Here is a 9,639-nt window from a genome sequence, read left to right on the forward strand (position 1 = left end):
ATAGGACAGTGATCACTCCCTATATTCGATTCATTCATTGTATTCCAGTCACACAAATTACTCATATTTCCTGAGACTAATGTAAGATCTAAGCAGGATACTGAGTTTCGAGTAACATCTACCCTGGTACTGCTTCCATCATCAAGACAAATTAATGATCTCTTCTCTATAAATTCTTCAACTACCCCTCCATTGGTATCAGTAACCTCACTTCCCCATAATGTATTGTGAGCATTAAAATCTCCACACCAAATTTCTCTTTTTCCAATATTTCCTGATATCTCGTGAAACATTTCCATAGATATCTTTTTACAAGGATTAAAGAAGTTCACTAACTTTATATCTCCTCTTGGACTACATACTTCTATCATAATACATTCATACTGTTCTGGAACATACATCTTTCTGTATGCTAAGTTATCCTTGATAAATGTTACACACCCTCCACCTTGTTTTCCAATTCTATCACATCTGACAGAGCTGTATCCTGAAATGACAAAGTCCAACTGAGGTTTGTGATGGGGAAATATGTCATAGTCTTATGCTTTAGGGTTAAAAGAATGTAAGTCTTTAACTGTGCAGGCCTCAAACACTTTTTCGTTGATGATTCTATCAGTTCTGCATCCAGGTGTCTTGTGATCTGTGTTTTCCTGTGCATTGTTTCTGTCTTCAAAGACGGCGACACACAGAGGTCTAGATTACGGTACTTCCTGATGAGCATCAGCTGAAGAGCATGACCCTCTGTAAGCATATGTGATGTGTGATGGTAAAACAGGCTTATTCAGACTCTGTATTTCTTGTGACTTAACTCTTTGTCACAGTGACCCAATCAAAGGAAGCAGTATAAATGTCCATGCATCTGACTGTGTTATTCAGAGCACCTCCTGCAGATGACGTGATGTGTCTGTGAGACAGTGTTCTCTTTGCTTGCAAGCAAATAAATTGACGATTGCAACATTGATCCTTCATCAAGAACTCTGTTTCATTTGACATTGATTTGAAAACACTTTGACACTCTTCTCCCGAATAGTTTAAGAAATATTCCACAACAGGTTTTAACCAAGTTTCTTGAATGCAAATAACATCTGGTGTAACTGTCATATCAGCTACAACCTTCTTGAATTCTTGGCCATTTGCAATTCGACTTCTGGCATTCTATTGTAGAATATGCAACACCATTATGAGGTTAATCACCCTGAGCCTGTACATCATAGTTGGGAGGGTTCAACATCTTGTGAATCAGATCAGCCTTAACTTCTTTAATCCCCAGTATCTCTATGGCTGTCTCTACGACTGTCTTTATTCTGTCACTTTTTATTTTTTTGTTGAATTGCCAAATTCATAGTTTTTCAGATGAAGGCCACGAAACAGATTTTATCTACAATTAGCGTGTCCTCATTTATCTCTTTTATGCATGGATTTAACTGTTAGACTCTGATCTAGGACAGGGGGAAGGTCCACAGGAGGTTGTCTAATCCCAGTTTCTCTTATATCATTCCTGTGGTTTTCCCTGGGTGTAACTTTATCATTTTCCTTCACTTTTTTAACTGCAAGACACTTGATTAAGTATTTTATATTTCTGCACTTCTTTTGCTTGTATTTGAACTGGGCATCCTCCAAAAGCAGCGCTGTGTTCACCGCCGCAGTTACAACATTTCATTTTTACATCTTGACCACATTTTCCGTATTCATGCTCGCCTCCACATCTTGCACATCTCTGCTTCCCCTTACATTGCCCTGCAGTATGTCCCATTCTTTGACACTTGAAGCATCTTAAAGGAGCTGGAATAAACTCTTTTACATCACAGCTCATATATCCTATTCTTATTTTCTTAGACAAGATCTTTTCAAACTCCAGCAGCACTGATAGGCCATCAGTTTTCTTTCCATTTCAATTTATTTGCAGTCTGGAAGCTTTCACTACCTTTCCTCCTTTCACTTCCTTAATTATCTCATCTATGGATTGGACACTGACAATGGCACATCCTGTATAACACCTCTCAGCTTTGAAACGCTCCCAGGAATATGACAGCTGATCCTTTCTCCATTCAAAGTTTCAGCTCCGAGGATCTTCTCTCGTTGCCTTTGATCTGTAGCAAAGATCAAAAGACGCCTGTTGCTTAAAAACTTGGCAAACTTAATCTTCCCTATTTCCTTCTCTATTGCCTTTGTCAGTTTTAACGGGTGTTAATGAGCCCCTTCATTCTTAAACGCAATCACAACTTTCCATTCAGTTGAGTCATCCTCCTTCCCCACACTTGATCCAGTAGCCTTCACTTTTTTACTCTCCTCGCCAAAATCACTTCCGGAGCGGCCTGGACTGCCGCTCCCCTTTCGCCTCTTTCTGTTAGCTTCTTGCCATGCCACATTATCATTCTCACCATCTGAACTATCACCCATGAATCTCTGCATTCACGGTACAGTTGTTGCTCAACCACACAATTCTGTTCTCTTCTCGTACTCCACCACTTTTCCAACAAACTTTCTTTCTCTGGTCTCGTCGCACACTGATGACGTCGTCGAATAGTCTAGCTATATTTTTTTTAATGATTCATTTTATAGCCAGTGAACACAACCTGCAGATGTGCTCCTGTAATACGTGAATATATTCCCACAGTGGTTGGAGACGCTAAACATCGTGTCCCCTGTCTCTGTTGACTTTTGAGAGTTTAGGGTTAGTTGGATCCCCAATCAGACTAACGCAATCACTATATTCATTCTGGATTAGTTAAGCCTGATGTCATCCTCTAAATCAGCATAGGCCTACGTTGCTGACGATATAATCCACAAGCTCTCAATGTCCTTGTTTATGGCCATTTGTTAACATTAATCCCTTGCAATTCAGCAAGTGTTGTAAAACAGTTACTAATAACTCATCCACAAGTTAACCTGTTGAAGGTTACATCTCACACATGTGAGCTTTGAAAGCTGATAGATATTGTTGTTTGATATCTGGAGTCACACGGCTGACTGGTAAGACTTTAAATCATTTATTTACTGAAAAGGAACTGATATGTAACTCTAACTCCACAGGACAGGAAAGCAGTGACACAAAGTAACGAACACTTACCCAAATACAATGTTCAGGTATACTTATACTTTACTTAAGTACTTCAATTTACTTATACTTCTGCTCCATACATTTCAAAAGGATCGATTGCACTTTTTACCTTTTTACAGCACTGCACTTATGTGACAGCTTACTTTTCAGATAAAGATTTTGCATAAAAACACAAAATGAATGTACTGAACATACTTCATTGTTATAGATTAAATCACGAAATTCAGGATTTTGACTTGTTTATTTTTTAATTGTTGGATTTTGTTATAATATTAAATAGTTAATCTGCTTCACAACTCATGCTGATGCTAATGCATTGACACATCAGTATGATCTAAAGTCATCTATAATCTATCACTCCAGGAGTCATTTTCTTTAGAATGTGTATTTTTGATACTTTAATTACATTTTGTTGCCAACACTTATACGGATCATGAGTTTTACTTCAGTGATTTGAATGCAGGGCCTTTAGTTGTAGTGTCTTTTTACATTGTTGTGTTTTTAATATTCCTCAGTGACTGTGAGAAACTTTGAACTGAATATTAACCAGTTTCAGTCTAGTCCTGATCCTCTATATGAACTTCATCAGTAAACGAGACCATCAGAGAGAAGATATTTTATTTACTTATTCTTAATAATTAATCTGGTGAAATCAGATGAAATCATGCAGGTTCACCAGAAACTCCTTCAGCTCAGACTCAAGCGGGGCCTCCAGCAGAGACCGGTCCACCGTAGACAGACCCAGATCCTCCAGCAGAGACCGGTCCACCGTAGACAGACCCAGATCCTCCAGCAGAGACCGGTACAACGTGGACAGACCCAGATCCTCCAGCAGAGACCGGTACAACGTGGACAGACCCAGATCCTCCAGCAGAGACCGGTACAACGTGGACAGACCCAGATCCTCCAGCAGAGACCGGTACAACGTGGACAGACCCAGATCCTCCAGCAGAGACCGGTCCACCGTGGACGGACCCAGGTCCTCCAGCAGAGACCGGTCCACCGTAGACAGACCCAGATCCTCCAGCAGAGACCGGTCCACCGTAGACAGACCCAGATCCTCCAGCAGAGACCGGTCCACCGTGGACAGACCCAGATCCTCCAGCAGAGACCGGTCCACCGTGGACAGACCCAGATCCTCCAGCAGAGACCGGTCCACCGTGGACAGACCCAGATCCTCCAGCAGAGACCGGTCCACCGTGGACAGACCCAGATCCTCCAGCAGAGACCGGTCCACCGTGGACAGACCCAGGTCCTCCAGCAGAGACCGGTACACCGTAGACAGACCCAGATCCTCCAGCAGAGACCGGTCCACCGTGGACAGACCCAGATCCTCCAGCAGAGACCGGTCCACCGTGGACAGACCCAGATCCTCCAGCAGAGACCGGTACACCGTAGACAGACCCAGATCCTCCAGCAGAGACCGGTCCACCGTAGACAGACCCAGATCCTCCAGCAGAGACCGGTCCACCGTGGACAGACCCAGATCCTCCAGCATAGACCGGTCCACCGTAGACAGACCCAGATCCTCCAGCAGAGACCGGTACACCGTAGACAGACCCAGATCCTCCAGCAGAGACCGGTCCACCGTGGACAGACCCAGATCCTCCAGCAGAGACCGGTCCACCGTGGACAGACCCAGATCCTCCAGCAGAGACCGGTCCACCGTGGACAGACCCAGATCCTCCAGCAGAGACCGGTACACCGTAGACAGACCCAGATCCTCCAGCAGAGACCGGTACACCGTAGACAGACCCAGATCCTCCAGCAGAGACCGGTCCACCGTGGACTATTGAACAACGAACTCACATGTGAGACACATGTACATGAACACAAGTAGACTAATTTATATATATATATATATATATATATATATATATATATATATATATATATATATATATATATATATATATGTATGCGATTCCTTTTTCATCCATTGTTAACTTTTTATTGTCGAACTATTGTGTGTTGTCAGCTACAGACTGTAATTGATTTTAGTTTATTACTATTGCACTTTGGCATGACCATTTCCTTTAGGATACTCCGCCTGTACCTTCTGGCAGGGGGACAGACAATGGAAATCAGCCTTGTGGCTGTAATTGGGTGCATTTACATTTTAATTTAAAGTGTTCATCAATGTACATTGTCCCTCTCGAACAAATAAAACTAAACTAAACTAAACAATGATATCAGGAAATGCCCCTAAACTGACATTGCTCATGATACAACATGAACAATGGAAAATGAATTGTACTTCATAGATGGACCACAGTTACAGCCCTCTTCTTTGTACAATGTCAGAATTGATTCTACCACTGAGGCATGTAAAGTGCACGTACACATTCTACTGACGTAACTGATTTACCAAAACTAGAAAGTTATTTTTGTGGAAATGATTTCAAATTACAACGTCTCTGTTTGTTGGGTGGAAAAAGCTCACAGAAGAAAGACAATACAGTCCGCACACAATGAAGCTACACTTTCACAACAGGCTTGGAAACATGAACTCATGCTTTATACAAATATTGTATGTCATGCTTGCAAGGCCCCAGTGGCAACAAGCATTTATTATTTCAAGTACGCTTGCAAGGGAGGAAAATCAGAGAATTAAGCATTCATGAAAATAATAAAGATGACATTCAAAGTGTATGGGAGTGTATCAACGCCCCATTTACTTGCTGCTTCAAAATAGGACCAACAAACTACTGAACATTTCTGTGCACATATTGAAGTTATACCTAAATATGCTCAAATAAATCATGCACAGTTACAGACTCAACTAGAAAATGCATTTCCTGCTGAAAATGTGTTGGAATGCTGAAAGCTGAAATGAATCTCAAAAACATTGCTGAAAATAGATATCCAATTTTTAAAAAATTGCAAAAAACTGAATAATTCAAAAAGTTGAAAGATTACAAATATGAAGTCATATCACCCCTCTCCTGAAAGAGCTGAACATTTTGATATTCGAACGGTTTCTTTAGCTTAAAAGAATTCCAGCTGTAGTGATATTTGTTGTAGTAGTAGTAGAAGTTGTAGTAGAAGTATTATTAGCAGTATAAGTATTAGAAGCATTTGAATAAGTACTAGCTGTAGCAGTAGTGATATTTGTAGTAGCAGTAGTAGTAGAAGTTGTCGTCGAAGTATTAGTAATTAGAAGAAGTAGTAGAAATAGTAGTATCAGTTGTCGTAGTAATAGCTGTAGTAGTGGTCGTAGTATTTTATATAACAAGAGTAGTAGTATAATAAGTTGTAGTAGTAGTAATAGTAAAGTCAGTTTTTGAAGTAGCAGTAGTAGTAGTACTAGTAGCAGTCGTACTAATAGCTGTAGTAGTATTAGTACTGGTTATTAGTACTGGTAGTAGCAGGAATAGCAGTATTAGCAGTTGTGGTATAAGTAATAATAGTAGTGGTAGTGGTAGGAATAGCAGAAGTGGTAGTAATAATATTTATGGGAGCAGTAATAGCAGTAGCAGTAGTAGTAATAGTAGCAACAGCAAAAGTTGAAGTAGTAGTAGTAGTAGTAGGAGTAATACTATAAATATTAGCAGTAGTAGTAGTTGTTGCAGTATTAGTAAGAGCATTCATTATTTCAACAAAAAAGCCTAATTTTGAGCTAAACGTTTAAATACAGTTAATCCATGAGGCTTTTATTTTGAAAGGGTGGGACTGGGTAGGGGAGGGAGGGGGAGAGGAGACATAATCATCATGTTTGACACAAACAGAGGTTATTAAATGACAGGCTTCATCACAAGCAGTTCAGTTAGAATTCACTCTCTGGGGCTTTTATTTTGAAATGGGGTGTGGGGTGTGGGGGAGAAGGGGAGAGGAGACAGAATCATAATGTTAGATAAACACAAACCGGTTGTTAAATGACAGGCTCATCACAAGCATTTCAGTTAGGATTCATTCTGTGGGGCTTTTATTTTAAAATGGCGTGTGTGTGTGTGGGGGGGGGGGTGGAGGAGGGGGGAAAGACCTCTGAAGATCCCTAAGACCTGAATGACTGTATGAGAGAGAGACACAAAGAGAGAGAGAGAGGAGTGTATGTGCGCGTGTGTCTGTGAGTCTGTGTGTTTATCAACATCACTAATTGGCTCAATCGCGAACACCTGTGTGCCTGAAGCCATTTGAAAATATTCTCCATAGAGATCCTATTGAAAAAATAAAAAGCTTAATAATTCAAAAAGTTTAAAGGTTAGAAATATGAAAAGTCATAGCACCCCTCTGGTGAAAGAGCTGAACATTTTAATAGTTGAACGGTTTCTGTAGCTTAAAATATGAAGGAGAAGAAGAGGTGGGACGGAAGAAATAGAAGTTGAATAAAGATTCGAAGAACAATAGTTGTTGGAATGCTTAACAGCATTCCAACAATAATGTCCCTCTTCTCTCTTTTATTAAAATTGCTGTTGATTCAACGGTTAATATTCTGACACTTGCAGCTAAGGTTTAGGTGTTTGGCTGAAGCTCCAGTGCAGGGAATATAGAAAATAGATTTTGAGTTTATAAAATATATTGCAAGTCAGAAAATCAGATGGTTTTGAACATTTGGGATGACAAATCATCTCATTATAAATGTTCCGTAATGCACCAACCACACACTGGCCTCCAGTTTCATGGCAGAAAATGGGCAGACAATAAACCAGCAGAAGTATGTGTTCACTCTGTTTAATACTGGATGTTTGATCAGGTGAACACTGAGTCACTATGAGTCCCTATGATGAGAACAATCCATTCACTGCTTTCTACAACAGAACAAATGCTATTTGGTTTGATACATTACAGCTAAGCTAAAGTTCAATATGAACGTTCGTTCTTGATCTTAGAAATGTTAGTTTGGACAAAATAATCCCAACTCAAGGTCTACTTAGGGAGTGTACGAAAAATACTGGAGTGGGCAGGGGAGGGAATTTGTGAAATTGTCATGATTACTATAAAAAGTAATAGCCAAAAGCGTGTTTGTGAGGTCAAAGTGATCGTTGACAAGTCAATTTTAATCAGCTCATCCTTGTTTGTGCCAAATTTGAAATTGGCACAGAAATTCCCGAACTCCGATTTTGATTGTTTGACATGATTAGTGCCGCTGCCTTGCATTCAGGTGCCTAACAATCTGCCCAGAGAACCGACTAATTTCCCAGTAAGTCAGCACTGTACCAATCAGCTGCCTGTCCACCTGGCCAATGTGATCTCACAGAAATACATGAAGGTGCATGGGCTTCGGCTCTTAGTCAGCTTCCAGATAGGGTTATTATTTTGATCATTTGAGAGTAATTCTCCACCTCATGAAAATACCTTCAACCAATTATTCTGGCATTAGCGTTGGAAGATGTGATCTAAAGCTTTGTGGTCCTGGGAACAGCTGATATACAACAAGCTGACAAGTGGGTTTTTCAGAGCATTCAGTTTTCTCAGTTGTACAAGTTGTCATATGAATGGAAGCTCTAGAAAAATATAGGAGTTTTAAACTTTAAACCAAGTTTTAAACTTAACTTTGATGCTTAATGGTTAATAAAGGTAAATATAACTTTTCTTTATTTGCAAGAAAATTCCAGAGGGCAACTTTTACATGTCAGCCAGAATGGACGAGAAGTTCTAACGGTGCTCAGGAGGAAATCATTACAGCTGCTGAGCGCAGATGTCAACGGATCCATCTCTATGATAACTGAGCAAACTGCATCTGCTGATGAAGACGTGGTGATAAGGTCTGAACTTTTGTTCAAACTAAGATTCAGTTGGACAAAGACAACAGTTCAGTTAGTCCAGAGACTGATCTTAGTGGTGAATGAAACGATAAACTATGACGAGGTTCATGATATCAGTAGAGATAGCCGAGAGCAGAACAACCCATGAAGATCATTATTCTGAATGAAGTTTTCAGCCTCTTTGCAGATACCACCGTACACCGCCATGGAACTAGAGTCCACTTACTCACACCTCAAACCATGGGTAACAATTACCCCCCTATACCCTGAGTCCTTTTATCCAAAGGATGAGAGCACAACAAAACACCAGTGTATTCCTGTTCAAAGACTTATCTGCTCCCAGACTACAGGTACTATTTTGCATCCCTTGTTTTACCACAGTTTGCATTAAGAACAGACGTAGAGACATTACTGACTTTGCTTCTTCACTGGAGTCTCTGTGCTTTCTCGCCTCACAGGTTTCCATGGATCCTGGTTATATCTGGACCCTGGTCTTGCCTCCTGCCGTGGTTCTGTCATATGCATTGAATGTGTTATAACTCTGTTATGCTGTTCATTCTGTACACATGACATCTATTGCACTTCTGTCCATCCTGATAGAGGGATCCCTCCTCTGTTGCTCTCCCTCTTTTCTCCCTGTTAAAGGTTTTTCTGGAGAGTTCTTCCTGTTCTGATGTGAGGGTCCCGGGACAGAGGACGTTGTATGTGTACATATTGTAAAGCTCTCTGAGGAGAATTTGTGATTTTGGGCTATACAAAAACAAATTGAATTGAACTGAACATAGTTGGCCAAGAGCACTGTCACACCAAACAATCGCTGTCCTCAGCACATTGAAGTTGTTTCTAGAAAGTCCAGTGAGTAGATAGATTCCA

This window comes from Melanostigma gelatinosum (genome assembly GCF_949748355.1).
Source record: "Melanostigma gelatinosum genome assembly, chromosome: 13".
Classification (NCBI taxonomy): domain Eukaryota; kingdom Metazoa; phylum Chordata; class Actinopteri; order Perciformes; family Zoarcidae; genus Melanostigma; species Melanostigma gelatinosum.